This window comes from Moschus berezovskii, chromosome 5 (genome assembly GCF_049115385.1).
Source record: "Moschus berezovskii isolate FMDL1 chromosome 5, NW_MosBer_1.0, whole genome shotgun sequence".
Taxonomy (NCBI): Eukaryota; Metazoa; Chordata; class Mammalia; order Artiodactyla; family Moschidae; genus Moschus; species Moschus berezovskii.
The window spans coordinates 115,082,715-115,102,516 of record NC_142464.1 but is presented as its reverse complement, the minus strand read 5'-3'; the positions used below and the strand labels follow the sequence as shown (position 1 = coordinate 115,102,516).

The following is a 19,802-nucleotide window of genomic DNA, read 5'->3' as shown; positions in this document are numbered from 1 at the left end:
TCTTGAAAGACAGCAAGTTCTTGGAAGTAAACTCAAGGTTAGTCTGGGATAAGTCATGTCTCCTGTGCATCATTACAGAACCTGGACCCAGATGAGAAGTGAGGCCTGATCCCTGGGCCAAGGACCTGACACATATGAAAAGCCTGGGAGGTGGAGAAATGACAACACAGAAACAGGAAATTCTGGGATCAAATGTATACAATGTTCAGTGATGGCAACAAAAAGACCAGAAAAAGCTGCCTGAAGAGAGGGAGAAAGGTCCAGAAAGGCTGTCTCGAGAAGATTTTCTTCAGCGTAGTCTTAACAATAAGAATCTTAGTTCAGCAAAGTCTTCATATTGCCAAATTCAGAGCTTTGAAAATAATGCTGGGATTAACCAAGTTTCTATCACTACACCTGTGTAAAGTGGGTCTTAGTGGGCAATAAACATATAGGAATAATGGTTTGAATGCTGGGCTATTTGAATTCCTGTGAGTCATAGAAAGTTTCATTTGCCCACGAAAACACTCAGAGTTTTACATGCAAGAAAAAGAAAGGAACAGGTAGGAAGAGACAGTCTGCCTCCATCACATCAGCATGGCTCAGAGAGACAGGACTTTTGTCAAAGTAGTGTGTCTAGAGAGCCACGTTTTTCTGCCAAGAAACACATGGCTTACTCGCCCACTTCTGTCTCCTCCACTCTGTCTTCCACAGGCCAGGTTTACTGGCAGTGAGAAATTTTGTCCTGACAAAATAGATTTTCTCGGGCTCATCTGCTCCAGAGCTGATAATATGTCCTAGAAACACCTCACTGGGCCGTGTCATTTTGCACTTCAAGTCTTGGGTCTATTTCCAGAACTGAAACATAAGCGACATAGAATGTCTCTTCTTCCAAAGCTCTCTGGGTCTAAAAATAAATCTTAACCTAGCAAGGCTCAGGCTGTGATTCACCTTTGCTTTATTTTGTTGAAAAGAAATATTAACGTTACAGAACTGCAATAAGAATTTTAAAATTTCAAAATGGATATCTATAGATACAGCCGTAATAACATGTTTGGTATGTGTGTGTGTGTGTGTCTGCACATGTGTGCCATTTCCAAATTACCAGTATGTACCTGATACAAGCATTATGTCATAGGATGATCCTAAAGATTATACGTATTATTATATATTTGCCATCACTTCATGGCAAATAGAAAGGAAAAAAAAGTGGAAATAGTGACATATTTTATTTCCCTTGGCTCCAAAACACTACAGACAGTGATTGCAGCCATGAAATTAAAAGATGCTTGCTCCCTGGACGGGAAGCTATGATAAACCTAGACAGTGCATTTAAAAGCAGAGATGTCACCTTACTGACAAAGGTCCATATAGTCAAAGCTATGGTTTTTACAGTAGTCATGTGCAGATGTGAGTTGGACCATCAAGAAGGCTGAGTGCCAAAGAACGATGCTTTCAAACTGTGGTACTGGAGAAGACCCCTGAAAGTCCCTTGCACTGCAAGGAGGTCAAACCAGTCAATCCTAAAAGAAATCAGCCCTGAATATTCATTGGAAGGACTGATGCTAAAGCTAAAGTGACAATACTTTGGCCACCTGATACAAAGAACTGACTCATTGGAAAAGACCCTGATGCTGGGAAAGATTGAAGGCAGGAAGAGATGGGGACAACAGAGGATGAGATGGTTGGATAGCATTACCGACTCAACGGGGTCTGAGTTTGAGCAAATTCCAGGAGATAGTGAAAGACAGGGAAGCCTGGCTTGCTGCAGTCCATGGGGTCACAAAGAGTTGGACATGACTTAGCCACTCAACAACAGCAACAACACATGTATTATTGTCTTCAAAAGTAAGCTAGACAAAATGCTGTGCTGTGTGCTTAGTTGCTCAGTCATGTCAGACTCTTTGCAACGCCATGAACTGTAGTCCATCAGGCTCCTCTGTCCATGGGAATTCTCCAGGCAAGAATTTTGGAGTTAATTGTCATGCCCTTCTCCAGGAGCTCTTCCTAACCCAGGGATCAAATCCAGGTCTCCCACATTGCAGGCAGATTCTCTACTATCTGAGCCACCAGGGAAGCCTAAGCCAGACAAAGTATGTACACTCAAATCTATCTGATCTTAACACTGTGTTACTTCTACAGCCATGCTGATTCATAAGGTTCTTACCCTCAAAAGGAGAGGAATTTCCCTCAAGAGCCACGTAGAATCTCAGAACAATAGAGTTAAAAGTTTCCTTGAAGCACATTTACTCACATTTCAAGCATCCAGTGAACTGTCTATGACAGCTTGGGCACCGGCTAGACACTAAACACAGGAACATGGATGGGTTGTCAGTTACACCTTCAGACGTGTCATCACACCCCGTCATTAGCTGTTAGAGGCAGCAAGTGCTGTAACGAAGGATAGGCCAAGATGCTTGACATTTCAGAAAGGATCATCCACCTCAGGCTGGGGCAGGAGCCCAGAGATGAGGAGCATCAAGGAAAGACTTTTGGAGAAAGTTTTCCATTTTACTCTTCACCCTACTCCCTTTTGGGGCTTCCCAGTGAGTTCACTTCCACTTTTCACTTTCACACATTGGAGAAGGAAATGGCAACCCACTCCAGTGTTCTTGCCGGGAGAATCCCAGGGACGAGGGAGCCTGGTGGGCTTCCATCTATGGGGTCACACAGAGTCGGACACGACTGAAGTGACTTAGCAGCAGCAGCAGCAGCAGGTGGCACTAGTGGTTAAAAAAATAAGTAAATCTGCCTGCCAATGAAGGAGATACAAGAGATATGGGTTCAATCCTGGGGTCAGAAAATGGCATCTCTTGGAATAGGAAACAGCAACCCACTCCAGTATTCTCACCGGGATAATCCCACGGACAGAGGAGCCTGGTGGCCACAGTTCATGGAATCACAAAGAGTCGGACATGACTGAGCGACTGAACACTACTCCCTTTTATGGTTTGAGGTCTTGCAGCACTGTTCACATTAGTCAAGATCTGCAAACCACCTAAATGTCCATCAATGGGTGAATGGATAAAGAAAATGTGATACATGCATGCACTAGAATATTAGTCAGCCTAAAAGAAAAGGAAATTTTGCATTCTGCAATAATATGAGTGAACCTGGAGGACAGTAAGCTAAATGAATTAAGAGAGTCACAGAAAGATATACTGTGTAATTCTACTTGTATGAAGTATCTAAAATAGTTAAATTCATGGAATCAAAGAGTGGAATGGTGGTTGCCAGGGTCTGGGGAAAGGAAGAAATGGGGAGATATTAATCAGTGGGCATAAAACTTCAGTTAAGCAGGATGAGTAAGTTCTAGAAATGTTTTGTCTAATATGATACTTACAGTTAACACTGTACTACCCATTTAAAAATGTGTTGAGTATAGATCTCATGTGCTTGCTGCTGCTGCTGCTAAGTCGCTTCAGTCGTGTCCGACTATGGGCGACCCCATAGATGGTAGCCAACGGGCTCCTCCGTCCCTGGGATTCTCCAGGCAAGAACACTGGAGTGGGTTGCCATTTTCCTTCTCCATGTGCTTACAATGATCAAATAATTAAAAAATAATAATAACCAACTCAGGAGTCATAGCCAGGGAAAACAGTACCTACAGATGCAGGGAGACTCATGACAGGCACCCAGCCATCAGCTGGCATCTTCTAACCCTTGCCAGCTAGCAAACATGAACACCCTCTCCGTGCTATGCAGAAGTGGAAAGCTCTACCTAAGAACTTCATAAATCTCAGCATCAGTAATTGCTCAGAGCTCTCTCTGGTTCACAATGGAGAACAAGAAGTAAGAAGCAGCAGGAAAATTTGACTCCACTTAGAATCGTGCTGAGCCACATTGGAACAAGTGGGAAAAGAAAAATCTGAAATACTGATCCTGTCTTTATTTTGACATTTTATATTTCCTCATAGTGGATATTTTGCATTAATTTTAAAAAGTCGCACTCAAACTATGCTCGGCTTGATTACTGAGATTTTTGGTGCTCCCTTAAATTGTTTCCAAGGTGAATGCCTCACCTGCCTCCCCCTGATCTCCATCCCAAACCTCTGGTACATTCTGGGCTGCAGGGCATAGACCCAAAAGTGGGCTCTGCTTCCTACTAGTAGGAAGCCTCACTGTGCCTCGGTGTCCTTATCTGTAAAGTGCGGAGAATGGGAGCACCTCTCACTGAGCTGTGAGGTTTAAACTGAGTTAATACCTGGGCTGTGAGGGAACATGGTCAGCCCCCTGGCAACTACAGCATTAAGTTATAACAAGGACACATAATAAGTGTGAGCCATTGTCATCCTGCTCCTCCCCACTTCTCACCATAGCAACGACCAAGATAACTCTGGTGTGTGAAGCAAGGCTTGTGGCTGAAGACTGAAAAGTGAAAGAGAATGGAAAGCCCACGCCCTCCTCCACACGCAACTTGAGTCTCACAGTGGACGCTCATATCCCTGGGGCCTCTTTCCCTGCTGCTCCAGCCCTCATGCCGCTCAGCTTCCTCACCTCCTCCACCCTTCTCTGTCCTCCTCTGTCTCCTCCTCACCTTCTTGCTCCTAGGTTGTCCAAGTTCTTGTCGATCTATACAGAACACGTTGACCTTCTCCAGTCCCATCTTCCTGTGTGAGGAAAGCATGAAGCCGGTGTGTTTAATAGAGACGCAGACGTAGAGAATGAACGTGTGGACGCAGTGGGGGATGGAGAGGGTGGGGGGAATTGAGAGCACAGACTGACATCCATACATTGCCGCTGTTTCATCACTAAGTCACGTCTAACTCTCTGTGACACCATGGACTATAGCTCACTAGACTCCTCTGTCCTTGGGATTTCCCAGGCAAGAATACCAGAGTGGGTTGCCATTTCCTTCTCCAATATATACATTCAGTTCAGTTCAGTCGCTCAGTCGTGTCCAACTCTCCGCGACCCCATGAATCACAGCACGCCAGGCCTCCCTGTCCATCACCAACTCCCGGAGTTCACTCAAACTCATGTCCACAGAGTCGGTGATGCCATCCAGCCATCTCATTCTCGGTCGTCCCCTTCTCCTCCCGCCCCCAACCTTTCCCAGCATCAGAGTCTTTTCCAGTGAGTCAACTCGTTGCATGAGGTGGCCAAAGTATTGGAGTTTCAGCTTTAGCATCAGTCCTTCCAATGAACACCCAGGATCGATCTCCCTTAGAATGGATCTGTAAAACAGATAGCTAGTGGGAAGTTTTCCAGGGTGCGCTGGTGGTAAAGAACCCGCTTATCGATGCAGGTTAGACGTAACAGATGTGGGTTCAGTCCCCAGGTCGGGAAGATCCCCTGGAGAAGGGAACGGCTACCCAATCCAGTATTCTTGCCTGGAGAATCCCACGGACAGAGGAGGCTGGTGGGCTACAGTCTACAGGGTAGCACAGAGTTGGACATGACTAAAGTGACTTAGCAGAGTGGGAAGCTGCTGTATAGCACAGGGAGCGCAGCTCAGTGCTCTGTGATGACCTAGAGCGGTGGGAAGGGGATATTGATGGGAAGAAGACCCAAGAGGGAAGGGATATATGTAAACACATAGTTGATTCAAGTTGTTGTATAGCAGAAACTAACACAACATTGTAAAGCAATTATCCTCCAATTAAAAAAGAAAGTACTTAGCACAGTGCCTGATGCATAAAAAGAATTCTGTGAATCCTACTGTTTTATTATTTATTATCATCCTGTGTTCAGTCGCTAAGTCATGTCTGACTCTTTGTGACCCCGTGGACTGCGGCTACTGGGATAGCCTTCGCTACTTGTCCTTTGCTACTTATCACTATTAAAATGATATATTATTGATAGTTTAAAAAAAAAAAGCCTGTGTAAATGATGACTTGCTGAACAACAGGGAGACACAAGCCACCCACACGGAGTCAGCAAGGAGCTGCCTTGGTATCTGACTTCCCACCTCAGGGTGATTTTGATCTGGAGACACAGTTTCAATGCACCCACACAAAGGAAGTAGAGGCACTGGCTTTCTTCCTTAGAGATCCCAGAATAGGTGTGCAATGAATGAGGGAAAGGGCAGTCCTCTGTCCCAGGTCACGAGAGAGCAGGAGACAGACAGCAGGGTAGCAAGCACCTGTTATTTACAAGGTGGTTGGGGCAGAGGTCACTAACTTTTCACAGACTCAACTTGAAGTGGTTATTTTAGAAGGTGCCCTGAGCAAGGAACGCAGGAACCTGTCACAGGAACCCCAAGCTCAGGTCCTTATCTGAATGTCCAGACTCTAGGTGGGAGCAGGTAGCCACAGTGTGAGGTGCCTGAGCAGGAACTCCAAACGCCTGTTTTCTCAGCAGACAAGCTCAGGTTCAGGCCAGCTAATGTACCCTTTTTTTTTTTTTTAATTTGAGGGGTTTTTTTTTCTTTTTAATGTGCAAAAAGAACATCCCAGAAACAGAGTTTTAAGTTATTAACGATGAACCACTCGATAAGAAAGCCCCCTTTTCACTTTGTAAAAGGAATATCATGCAAATAGATGTAAAAGGAGATGAACACTTTAGGATTAAATGCAAACCCTAAAGTTGTATTGAGGTTGAGATTTTCATTGATGTTGACAAAAAAAAAAAAAAAACGGAGGGGGATTTCCATGTATGATGATGTAGGGACCTGTGATGATAAACATAAGAGAACTTGTTTGTCGTTCAGTTGCTAAGTCGTGTCTGACTGTGACGCCATGGACTCTAGCCCACAGGCTCCTCTGTCCATGAGATTTCCCAGGCAAGACTACTGGAGTCGGTTGTCACTTCCTTCTCCAGGGGATCTCTCCAACCCAGGAACTGAACGCACATATCCTGCATTGGTAGGCGGGTTCTTTACCACTGTGCCACCAGGGAAGTCAAAGAACTGAGGAACCGCAAGATACGTGGTGTAGGTGATTGCCAGCAGCGTATCAGTGGAATTTCCCTCTGGGACATTTGGACTTTCATTAGTGACACTGAGAGTTTACACTCGTGTTGTTACCGTGGAATGGGAAGTCCTAATTTTGAAAGCTGTTGGGGGCATGTTAGAAAGTGGAGAGATTTTGAGGATGTAGGGATACCAGTGGGCTTCCCAGGTGGTGCTGATGGTAAAGAATCTGCTTACCAATGCAGGAGACATAAGAGACATGGATTTGATCCCTGTGTCAGGAAGATCCCCTGGAGGAGGGCATGGTAACCCACTCCAGTATTTCTGCCTGGAGAATACCAGAGTCAGAGGAGCCAAGTGAGCTACAGTCCATGGGATCGCAAAGAGTTGGACACTGCTGAACTGACTTAGCATGCAAGCAAAGACTAAGTCCTAGGTGGTATATGTAACTTTGGGGATTCCCTGGTGTCTCGGATGTCTCCTGCATTGCAGGAGACCAAGATTCAATTCATGGGTTGGGGAGATGCCCTGGAGAAGGGAATGACAACCCACTCTAGTATTCCTGCCTGGAGAATTCCATGGACAGAGGAGCCTAGCAGCCTACTGTCCATGGGGTCGCAAACAATCAGACACAACCGAAGTGACTTAGCACACACACAGATACTAGTACAGCCACTCCTTCCTCCAACCAGACCCTCCTCGACTATCCTATCCTATGCATGGCAGCACCTAGGAGTATCTTTTCCCAATGTGTCGTCTCTTGTTGCATCAGCATCTGCCATGGTGGCAGCAGGAAGTTCTGATATGGTAGCAACAGATAAGAGAGAGGAAATCAGTCATTATCAGGCAACCACCAAAGGCTATCTTGTTGCTTCTGGACAGTGAGCACCATCAGGATAAGGACGCCGTCTGTGGGTCACTGCTCTATCCTCAGTATGCAGCACAGACCCTGGCACAGAGCAGTCTTCTAATAGCAATTTGTTTCATTTATTTTATTGAAGTATAGTTTATTTACAATTTATTGATTTCTGCTGCACAGAGAAGTGATTCAGTTGTATGTGTATATATACATTCTTTTTCATTTTCTTTTCCCTCATGGTTTATCACAAAATATTGAATGTAGTTTCCTGGGCTTTACAGTAGGACCTTATTGGTTATCCATTCTAAATGTGATAGTTCGTAACTTCTAACCCCAAACTCCCAACCCATCCTTCCTCTACTCCATGCCCTTTTGACAACCACAAGTCTGTTCTCTATGTCAGTACATTTCTGCCTTGTAGATAAATTCATCTGTGTCACATTTTAGGTTCCACATATAAATGGTATATGGTATTTCCTATAGTCATTGATGGATGGAAGTTATTGCTAGTGCAACTGAAAAAAAGGAACCTAAAGATGGAATCTCATGACTGATGTCATACGATCTCTTCCCTCTATCATCATCCCACGGAGAAACCTGCATTTACCTCTTTCTGGAAGAGCCATTCTTATCCAGGTGACATAAGTTAGAAATCTAACAGCAAAGAAAACCATGATAATAGCCCAGATCCTGAAAACTTACTTCCTAAAGTTGGACCAGCCACTTTAAAATCTGTCTCTCTGCCCCACTTCCTGTGTGTGGGCATATAGCCTGTTCTGTACTTGATAGATCTATTGACCATCCATCAGTGTGGATTTGCCAGATTCATACTAAAATAATTTTTAAGTGTGACTTAGAGTTTTGCAGTACTTAACATTTTGAATGTCCTTCAAAGTCCACTGTTTTACCTAGTCTTCCTAGGAGCTCTGTAGGAATATCAAGGCATATATAATTATTCCCACTTCAGGGTTTAAGGTAACTGATGATTTAAAAAGTTAGATGGCTTTCCCAGAGCCATCCAGTTATTAAATGACAGTGCAACCCAGTGAGATAGATTGTGGTGTTTGCTTTATTTGTTTTCCATTTCTGTTAAGTAGATGGGGCTAGAGAAGCTCCAGGATTGCTTGGCTCACCCCGACTCGTTCAGGTGCCGTTGGTGGCAGTGCCAGGATTCAGGCCAGCAAAGTCAGATGACCTGGGTTTTCGTTCTAATATCCGTGCTGCCTTCTTCCTCATTCTCAGTCCCCTGCCTCTGTCCTGTCTGGAATGACCTCCCCTTCCCAATAGGTTCACCTTTATGATGTAAATCACATGACTGTCTGGCAAAAAAAAGAAAAAAAGAATACTTCAGACCTCACTGAACACCCTGTCTGTACCCGCTCGCCCTGACTTTGAATTTGTTCATTTTGCCCCTGCATCTCAATCCAAAGCTCCCTGAAGGCAAGTGCCATGTCTTAGCCATCTCTGCATATCCCAGAGAGACTCAGGGATGGGCGTCAGGTACATGGCAAGGGACACCAAACATGAAGTCTGAATGTGTGCGGCGCTGTAAGCTAAAAATGCAACGAGCTGCATATATGTCAGATTCAGTTAGTCATTTTTACTGTTACATATACTTCACTTTTTTTTCCCAAAAACTGATGCTAAAAAACATTTTTCATGTATTTGTGACTGCAGTTGTATTCTTGAGAAGTGAAAGTGAAGTCATTCAGTCGTGTCTGACTCTTAGCAACCCCATGGACTGTAGCCCACCAGGCTCCTCTGTCCATGGGATTCTCCAGGGAAGAATACTGGAGTGGGTTGCCATTTCCTTCTCCATAATTGAGAGTGCCATATTAATGGGTGCTGTATTGGAAGGATGCGCTTTTGTTATTCATTCCTTCTTTCATGAGTTCATTCGCTCAGATGAAGAGATCTGACTTTTGTCTACAAGTATTCTGCCCAACATCTGGGGGAGGGGGGCTCCTTCAGCCCCACAGGACAATCTGGGTGGTGCATCACACCATCCACTACAGAGAGGCTTGGTGTGGTTTGGATTCTCCCTCAGGCACAGTGGGGAAGCCCGTGGAGCGAGCCTGGTATTGGCAATGGACCCGTCACTCCGTGTCAACTCTTAGTTTCTGTTGACGTGATGCTGAGCCCTGGGTGCAGACCCAGACTGAATCAGCGACTCAGACTGTGGAAAGCACCGGGTTGCTTCTGCCTCCTTTGAGGCCTCTGCTCTGAGCAACGTTATTCCAGTCATTCCCCTGCATCTACGCACACCCCCCCAAGCATGCCATCCACTCCAGGAGGCCTGTGACACCCCACTCCGCTCCATGAGCCCTGCCACACATAACCCAGCTGTCCCTGGAAAGCCAATTCCTCTCTACTCAGAGGTCTAAAGCAGGCTTCAGAGCACAATCTTACTCCCCTATAGCTTTAAGACATCAGGGCAAAAATCACACATTCTGATCTAATATTTGATTTTTTTTTTTTTTTTTCAATGAGAAACAGCCCTGCCACTCTCAGAGGCTAGGGGCTGGGCGAGCTTCCAGAGGCAGCTGCCTGGAGCCTGTCTTAGCTGTGGCTTCACTTCCAACGTAGCAAAGGTCTGCCTCTGAAGCTTGAAGCACAAGCTCCCAGGCGGGCGCTGCCTGCTGGCTTCAGGCATTTGCCTTTCATCTGCCTCTAAGTAGGTTTCACGTTGCTGTTTTTAGTTCTTGCTACAAGGACAGCTCTTGGGCGGGGAAGCAGACACCCGCAGCGCTGGAGAGAAAGCAGAAGCGTGACGATGGGAGAGTAAGAACAGTCGTAGCAGGTCATCCTTGCACAGCTCTGTGTAGCCTGTAGACTGCATCTTCAGTCACCCAACAAGAGCTAATGGCCCAGCCATAGCATCCCTGTTTTATTTAGGGATTAGAAGTGAAGAATGCTTACACAGCTTGGTTAAGATTGCACAGCATTGAGCATTCAAGGAAGAATTGTGATACTCCAGAGGTGTGGCGTGTGTATGTGTGTTGAGAGAGGCAAAGAATGAATGACATAGGAACAGAGGCAGAATCAGAGAAACCTTTAAGATCTCTTCCAAAAATTTCAGTCCAGTCCCTGACCAATGCAGGAATGTCCTGGATAGATTCCAAAATCCAAAAGCTTACTCATTGCCTCTCAATTTAGACTACAGTGTTGTTGACTCTAAAGACTAAAGAAGTGAAAATGTTAGTCACTCAGTCGTGTCTGATTCTTTGGGACCCCATGGACTGTATGTAGCCCGCCAGGCTCCTCTGTCCATGGCATTCTCCAGGCAAGAATACTGGAGTGGGTTGCCATGCCCTTCTTAAGGAGATCTTCCCGACCCAAGATATTAAACTGAAAATAGGAGGTAGTGAAACAGAACGCAGACTCTAAACGATGGGCAGTTCTGGAGTTGAGTCTCAGGCATTCTACTTTGTATGTGACACAGAAAAGTAAAAGTGCTAACTGCTCTGTTGTGTCTGACTCTTTGTGACCCCATGGACTGTCGCCCATCAGGCTCCTCTGACTATGGAGTTCTCCAGGGAGGAATACTGGAGCCGATATGTGACACAGAAGAGCTGAATATTGCTGCATCTTGTATGCTTCACCACACAGTAGTAATAATGTCCTTCATGAGAAAAGCTATGTAAAGCTCCTAGAACTTTCCAGGAAAACTTTCTGTAATGATGGGAAGTGTTCTAAATCCGGACTCTCCAATATGGTAGCCACATGTTACACATGAATATTGAAAGCTTAAAATGTGACGAGTGCAACTGAGAAACTGATTTCTTGAGTTAGTTTTGAGTAACCACATGAGCATGTGCAGATCCGGAAGCTACAAATCCATGGCCCCATTTGTCCTCCGTGACAACTCTGTGACTTATACGATGCAGAGATGATGCATTTTATTAATGAGGAAGTTGAGTCTCAAAGGAGACCCTGCTGAAATCTCACATGGGCACCTCATGCCATCAGTGGGCTCCTACGTTTGGGAGCTGTAAAGTGTCCCCACCCGCCCAGCTCAGCAGGCACACTCAAGCCCTAAGGCCAGCCAGGCATGGCCTGAGCAGAGAAAGTGTTTTGCTGAGAGAGCCAAAGCCACTGACAAAGGATTATTCATTGTGTCAGTGTTAAGGCATTCTGTCTAAACCATTTCCCATCACCGATAGGAGAGAGTCGGCTGGGGAAAAGGCTCGGAGTTGTTCAATCAGTTTCACGCAGCCTCACTCAGCAGGGCAAGAAAGGGCTTAAAATTTGATGCTAGACTATGCTCTGCATTAGCCAGAAATGATTCTAACTCCAGATCAAGAGTATTCTTAAAATTCCTTCAATACAGTGGATTTGGGCCTTGATATATACTAATATTCCTTAAAGAGAAAGACATCTATTATGGGATGAAATGTGTCCTCCACAGCCACCAAATTCATATGTTGAGGCCCTAACCCACAGTACCTCAGAATGTCACAGTATTTGGAGATAATCTCTTTAAAGAGGTCATTCAGGTTAAAATGGGGCTTCCCCGATGGCTCAGCAGTAACGAATCCACCTGCAATGCCGGAGAATCAGGAGACATGAATTCGATCCCTGTGTTGGGAAGATCCCCTAGGGAAGGAAATGGTAACCCACTCCAGTATTCTTGCCTGAAAAATCGTATGGACAGAGGAACTTGGCAGACTAGTCTATGGGGTTGCAAAGAGTCAGATATGACTGAGCACGCGCACAAGGTAAAATGAGGTCCTTAGAATGGATCCTAATCCAGTATAGTCAGGATCCCTGTGAAAAGGGGAATATGGACACAGATGTACAGAGGAAGACCAACCCCAGCAAACTCCCACTGTCCTCCCTGGGTTTCTATGGAGGCTTGTTTCCAGGCCTTCCACAGATACCAAACCCATGGCTGTCAGGTCCCTTATATAAAGGAGTATAGTATTTGCATATAAACTACACACATTATCTGGTGTAATACCTAGTAGAATGTAAATACGATGTAAGACAGCTTACCAGGAGACACAGTGACAAAGAATCCACTGCGAATGCAGGAGACACCAGAAACAAGGGTTCTGTCTCTGGGTTGGGAAGATCCCCTGGAGGAGGGCGTGGCAACCCACTCCAGTATTCTTTCCGGGAAAATCCTATGGACAGAGGAGCCTGGTGGGCTAAAGTCCATGGGAGAGTCAGACACAACTGTGCACACACACACAATTGTAAATAAAATGGAAATGCTATGTAAATGGTTGCTGTTGCACAGCAAATAGAAGATTTTCTTCTTGGAACTTTCTGTAAATTTTTTCCAAATATCTTCTATCAATGGTTAGTTGAATCCATAGATGCAAAACCTGCAGATACGGAGGGCTGACTGTACAGCATTTATTTGATCAATCTTCCCAGATGATTCTAGAAGCAGCACAGGTGAAGAACCTCAGCTTTAATTCACCAAGGAACAACACTCATTACACAGATGTCAACAGGAAGGATGATAATAATAACTTAAAGCATTATAGCTTTTTAAAATTAATACAGCACTTTCACATACATTTTTACAATGTTATTGTGAGAATTAATCATCTTCCCAATTTACAGACGAGCCTCTGGAATCTTGTTTCAGTTCACAGAGCCTATAATTAATAAAGCCAAATTACCCACACTACTTCCAGGACTACTCAATCCTGGGCAAATCTATTTCATCACTTTATCTGCTTTTCACCAAAACCATCTTTCAGCAGAGTGAATGTGTATCCCGATTTGCCCAAGGCACTGCACGTCTACTGCATTTTCCCAAAGTAATTATGAATAACACCCTCTTTCACTCTCAGAAGCATCTGTGTTTACACGATTTATCTTACGGTCAACTTACAGATAAGCCACTTTTCCCAGTAAAAGGTTTCCTGCGGTGGTTGTGGTGGTTGTTGTTTAGTTGCTAAGTCATGTCTGCCTCTTTGTGACTCCATGGACTATAGCCCTCCAGGCTCCTCTGTCCATGGAATTTCACAGGCAAGAATACTGTAGTGGGTTTCCATCTCTTTCTCCAGTGGATCTTCTTGACCCAAGAATTGAACCCAGGTCTCCTGCATTGGCTACACTGAGCCACCTGGGAAGCCCACGGTAAGGGAATGTCTTTGTGCAGTTCATGGTCTCACAGACACATATATTGGGTAAAACGTAGACTGAACAGTGGACTGTTTTATAGAGAACAAAGCACGCCCAAGAGCCAATTCAAGAGACCAGGACCCTGATTGGACCTGCTTCAGGCTTGCAGTGGAAACTTAGATAAAGAAGAAGGAATTCAGCTAGATGAACCTTAGTTCAATTCAGCGTGAATTCTCTGGTCAATTTGATGAATACTTAACGTGTTTAAGCACCATCCCTCCTGGCTCAGACAGTAAAGAATCTGCCTGCAATGGAGGAGACCCTGGTTCGACTGCTGGATCAGGAAGATTCCCCTGGAGAAGGGATTGGCAACCCACTCCAGTATTCTTCCCTGGAGAATCCCATGGACAGAGGAGCCTGGTGGGCTACAGTCTGTGGGGTTTCAAAGAGTTGGACAAGACTGAGTGACTTTCAGGACTGTGAGTGGGAGTGAGCAGTAAAAAAGGAATGATCGGAGGCCATATATGTGATGGTGATGCTTTGCACCCAGACGTCTGAAATCTGCATTCACTAGTTGGTTACAATAACAAACAAACCCCAGAAAGATCATTTGCCGACTATAGAAAAGTTTATCATTTTGTTCAAGCAAAGTGTATGGTGATTCCCGTGGTGCCCAGGGCGGACCCCTTCCAGTGGTTCAGGGATGCAGCCTCACATCTGGCAGCTTCACCCTTTGGAGCAGGTACCCGAGGCAAGGACACACAGAGCCGGGCAGTGATGACACACTTCCTGTTTTGCTCACACTCCATTGACTAGAACGAGTTGCCTGGCCCTGCCTAGGAAGTGGGTTACTTGCTAAACCCCACGCTTTGAATTTCAGTCCCTAGTTAGCATTTCAACCCTGTGGCCTACAGTTTCCTGCCTGCCTCCCCAGCTCCAGGCAAACTCTCAATGGACAACAGAGAGTTGTCCCCATGCCTTAGCCTTCTACTGCCCCTTCCTGCCTTTCTTAACCTCCCTGCCCCTCAGCCCAACACCTAAGTGATGTCTGCTTGCATCAGTTTCCTGAAGATGCTACAACAAATCGCCACAATTTTATAGGTAGCTCAAAGCAATAGAAATGTATTCTCTAACAGTTCTGGAAATCAGAATTCAGAAATCAAGGTTGTCTGCAGACAGTGCAGTCTCTCCTAGCTTCTGGGGGTTGTTGGCAATTCTTGGCGCTTCTTCACTTGTAGCTGCATCACTCCATCTCTGCCTCCATCATTCCATGGCCATCTTCCCTCTGTGGCTCTGTATCTTCACATCATGTTCCAGTCTCTGCGTCTGACTCTTTTTTTCTCTTCCTATAAGGTCCTGAGTCATATTGGATTAAGAGTCCACCCTACTCCAGTATGAACTCAACTTATATTTTAATCACACCTGCAAAGACCCTGTTTCTAAATAAGGTCATATTCACAGGTACCAGTGGAGAAGGCAATGGCAAGCCACTCCAGTACTCTTGCCTAGAGAATCCCATAGATGGAGGAGCCTGGTGGGCTGCAGTCCGTGGGGTCGCTAAGGGTCGGACACGACTGAGCGACTTCACTTTCACACATTGGAGAAGGAAATGGCAACCCACTCCAGTGTTCTTGCCTGGAGAATCCCAGGGATGGGGGAGCCTGTTGGGCTGCCGTCTATGGGGTCACACAGAGTCGGACACAACTGAAGTGACTTAGCAGCAGCAGCAGCAGGTACTAGGGGTTAGAACTTCTACACATTATTTGGTGTACCTAGTCCAACCCAAGTCACTGCTTGGGAAGCCTCCTCAAGTGCCCTGGAGCAGAATTACTCCCTCCTGCCTCTGTGTTCTCGTGGATCATATGCCATATGCCAGAGGATGGCTTTGTTCCAGTGTGGGAGTTACTGGTTTGCACACTTCTCTTTCCCATTTTGTGGACAGGGATGATGTCTTGGTATCCTTGACATCTTTCTAGGAGCATTTTCTCATAATGCCTGATGCTGTAGTCTTGTCTAGAACAAAGGACATGGGTTTTGGTGACGGGTATTCCCTTGAATTCCAATCTTGCCATGTCCTAGCCATGTAGTTGAAAGAAGATCTTTAACCTATAAGATTTTCAGTTTCTCCTTCTTTTAAGTTGAGACCCCTAACCCAACCAAGCCAGCTTAAGCCACAAAAGGAATTCATCCTTTCCTGAAGATGACCCAGTCCAACCTCACCTTACCAAAGTTCCCTCTGGCAATTATATTCTCTGGACCTTCCTCGTCTCTGATGACTTTCACTAATCTGAATGGACCTGAAGGAAAAAATCAGGTTGTTCTCCTGAGCTCTGCCAGGTAGGAAGCTAAAGAGCTTCAGGAGGCTTGAGCAGTGACAGAGATTTCCAAAAACCAAAGTTTGACTGGGAACGCTGGAAGCACGTAGGTGTCTCTGAAAAGCAGTGGGGCAACTCACACACAAAGCAATTAGCACTCCCAGCGCACAGGCTGGCAGAGAGCAACATAAGCCCACTGGGCAGGATTGGGGCTACAGCATTACTATCTCTTCTGTTAGATCAAATGCAGAAAGGTAGACAGCGTGAAGCTTGAGTTGCAAGCAGAAATGACAGGCAAATGCAGTAAACAGAACTAATTAACTTCAGCTTCATTCCCAGGTTACAAAGGGCCAAGTAGGCACAGCAAGCTGACGGGGTATCAGTGGGGTCTCTGGCTTTGCCTATTGACCCAGAGATAACCTGTAAGATACCTCCCAAAGTGTCTGCCCAGGTGTCTCTTTTTAAATCCAAAGTGTCCAGTGGAATGCTTTTTTTGAGACAAGTATTCACCCTTCCTCCTTCATCTTTCCTCATTGTCTCCTCTTTTCTCAGAAGCCTTGTCTGAAATCCCCACTGGCTTCTGTCCCCCTTCTCTGAGCTCTCAGCCAGAATCCAGTGCTGATCGAGGAGAGGGAGTGTGATGCAAGGTTACAGGCAGGGCTCAGGACAGGACTGTCTGTCTGGACGCAGCTCAACCTGTGTGATCTTAGCAGGCAACTGAACCACCCTGGATCTCATTTTCCTTGTCTGTAAAGTGGAAGTTCTAAATGCAGCTTCACTGGTTGTCCTAAGTATTCATGGGAGTATGTAAACGCAATGCATGACCATCATCTTTTCATGATGGCACCAACATGGTTTAACCTGTCCCATTTCAACCCACCTCACAGGGCTGCCATGGGGAGTGCAATAATGCAATGAATTATTGCATATGAAGGCACATCACAAAGTCTAACACTTTTTATGGTGTAATTTCTGATCCTATTGCAATTATGTCTATTTCTATATGTACAGCTTTCAGCCCAACTCCATTCCTACTGTTCAGTGTGGTGTGGAACAATTATAAAGGCTTGGAGTAGAAAGATGACCAAACTCTTGATCTTCAGAGAACTTGTAGAGATTCAAGAAGGCATCGTGGTCAAGAGGAAAGAGCATTAGTTCTGGGATCAGATATACCTGGATTAAGGTGTGCCATCTCCTTCAAATTGCTCATCTCCTTTTCCTTACTTGCAAACTATGGTCAAAATTGAACTTCCTACATAGGGAATAATAATAAAATGAGAGAATGTCTTGAGTTGGCCAAAAAGTTAATTCAGGCCCAAGAAAACTTTTCAGCTAACCCAATAGATGGAGTGTTAACATGCCACTTTGAATATAGTAAGTATTAAGTAAACAGGCACTCTCATCAGATCCTCTGAGAAAGCCACAAACCACTAAAAATGGTGAGGAAGATAATCACAATTAACAGCATAAATGTTGATGCTCTCAAGCTGAAATAATGTTCAATTCAGTTCAGTCACTCAGTCATGTCCAATTCTTTGCTAGCCCATGGACTGCAGCACTCCAGGCTTCCCTGTCCTTCACCAACTCCTGGGTTTACTCAAACTTATGTCCATGGAGTCAGTGATGCCATCCAACCATCTCATCCTCTGTCGTCCCCTTCTCCTCCTGCCTTCAATCTTTCCCAGCATCAGAATCTTTTCACATGTGTCAGCTCTTCACATCAGGTAGACAAAGTAATGGAGTTCCAGCTTCAACATCAGTCCTACCAATGAATATTCAGGATTGATTTCCTTTAGGACTGACTGATTGGATTTCCTTGAAGTCCAAGGGACTCTCAAGAATCTTCTCCAACACCACAGTTCAAAAGCATCAATTCTTCAGCACTCAGCTTTCTTTATAGTCCAACTCTCACATCCATACATGACCACGGGAAAAACCATAGCCTTGACTAGATGGACCTTCGTTGGCAAAGTAACGTCTTTGCTTTTTAATATGTTGTCTAGGTTGGTCATAACTTTCCTTCCAAGGAGCAAGCATCTTTTAATTTCATGGCTGCAATCACCATCTGCAGTGATTTTGAAGCCCCCTAAAATAAAGTCTGTCTCTGTATCCACTGTTTCCCCATCTATTTGCCATGAAGTGATGGGACCAGATGCCATGATCTTAGTTTTCTGAATGTTGAGCTTTAAGCCAACTTTTTCACTCTCCTCTTTCACTTTCATCAAGAGGCTTTTGAGTTCCTCTTCACTTTCTGCCATAAGGGTGGTGTCATCTGCATATCTGAGGTTATTGATATTTCTCTCAGCCATCTTGATTCCAGCCTGTGCTTCATCCAGCCCAGCGTTCCTCATGATGTACTCTGCATATAAGTTAAATAAGCAGGGTGACAATATACAACCTTGACGTACTCCTTTTCCTATTTGGAACCAGTCTGTTGTTACATGTCCAGTTCTAACTGTTGCTTCCTGACCTGCATACAGGTTTCTCAAGAGGCAGGTCAGGTGGTCTGGTATTCCCATCTCTTTCAGAAGTTTCCACAGTTTATTGTGATCCACACAGTCAAAGGCTTTGGCATAGTCAATGAAGCAGAAATAGATATTTTTCTGGAACTCTCTTGCTTTCTCCATGATCCAGGGGATGTTGGCAATTTGATCTCTGGTGCCTCTGCCTTTTCTAAAACCTGCTTGAACATCTGGAAGTTTACAGTTCACATATTGCTGAAGCCTGGCTTGGAGAATTTTGAGCATGACTTTACTAGCGAGTGAGATGAGTGCAATTGTGCAGTAGTTTGAGCATTCTTTGGCATTGTCTTTCTTTGGGATTGAAATGAAGACTGACCTTTTCCAGTCCTGTGGCCACTGCTGAGTTTTCCAAGTTTGCTGGCATATTGAGTGCAGCACTTTCACAGCATCATTTTCTAGGATTTGAAATAGCTCAATTGGAATTCCATCACCTCCACAAGCTTTGTTCGTAGTGATGCTTCCTAAGGCCCACTTGACTTCACATTCCAGGATGTCTGGCTCTAGGTGAGTGATCACATGATTGTGATTATCTGGGTCGTGGAGATCTTTTTTTTGTACAGTTCTTCTGTGTACTCTTGCCACCTCTTCTTAATATCTTCTGCTTCTGTTAGGTCCATACCATTTCTGTCCTTTATCGAACCCATCTTTGCACGAAATGTTTCCTTGGTATCTGTAATTTTCTTGAAGAGATCTCTAGTCTTTCCCATTCTATTGTTTTCCTCTATTTCTTCGCATGGATCACTGAGGAAGGTTTTCTTATCTCTCCTTGCTATTCTTTGAAACTCTGCATTCAAAACGTGCATGGCTTAAGTTAAGAACATTTAAGCTTTCATTCTATAAATGAAAAGAAGTTCCAGATCTTAAATGTTTCTGTTATGAGTAACCTCTCCATATTTGCTTACCTGGGTCTAAGTTTGATGTATTTTTTAAATATTGCTTAGTTAAAGATATGTGATGAATGCAGAAGTGTAAGAACATTGAAAGTGGTGGAAATAGAAATGGAGAATTTTTATGTGAGAAAATGAATAAAAATGATGAATGTCGTATGGTTTATTTTCCATGACTCTTTCAATAGTAGGAACATTCTGGAAGACAAACTGTGAATCTGTTGTGTTTGAAAAGTGTGGTCAATGTGCACCAACAATATATATCAAAAGAAGAGAGTGATTGTCAGACCCTGGGCTGGACTGGGT

At 44.7% G+C, this 19,802-nt stretch overlaps 1 protein-coding gene across 4 annotated transcripts in view; it reads left to right on the top strand.

The window, feature by feature from the left end:
- The window catches only part of CLNK (cytokine dependent hematopoietic cell linker), a 234,021-nt gene that overhangs the window by 41,003 nt on the left and 173,216 nt on the right, over window positions 1-19,802 (top strand). The window lies entirely within an intron of this gene.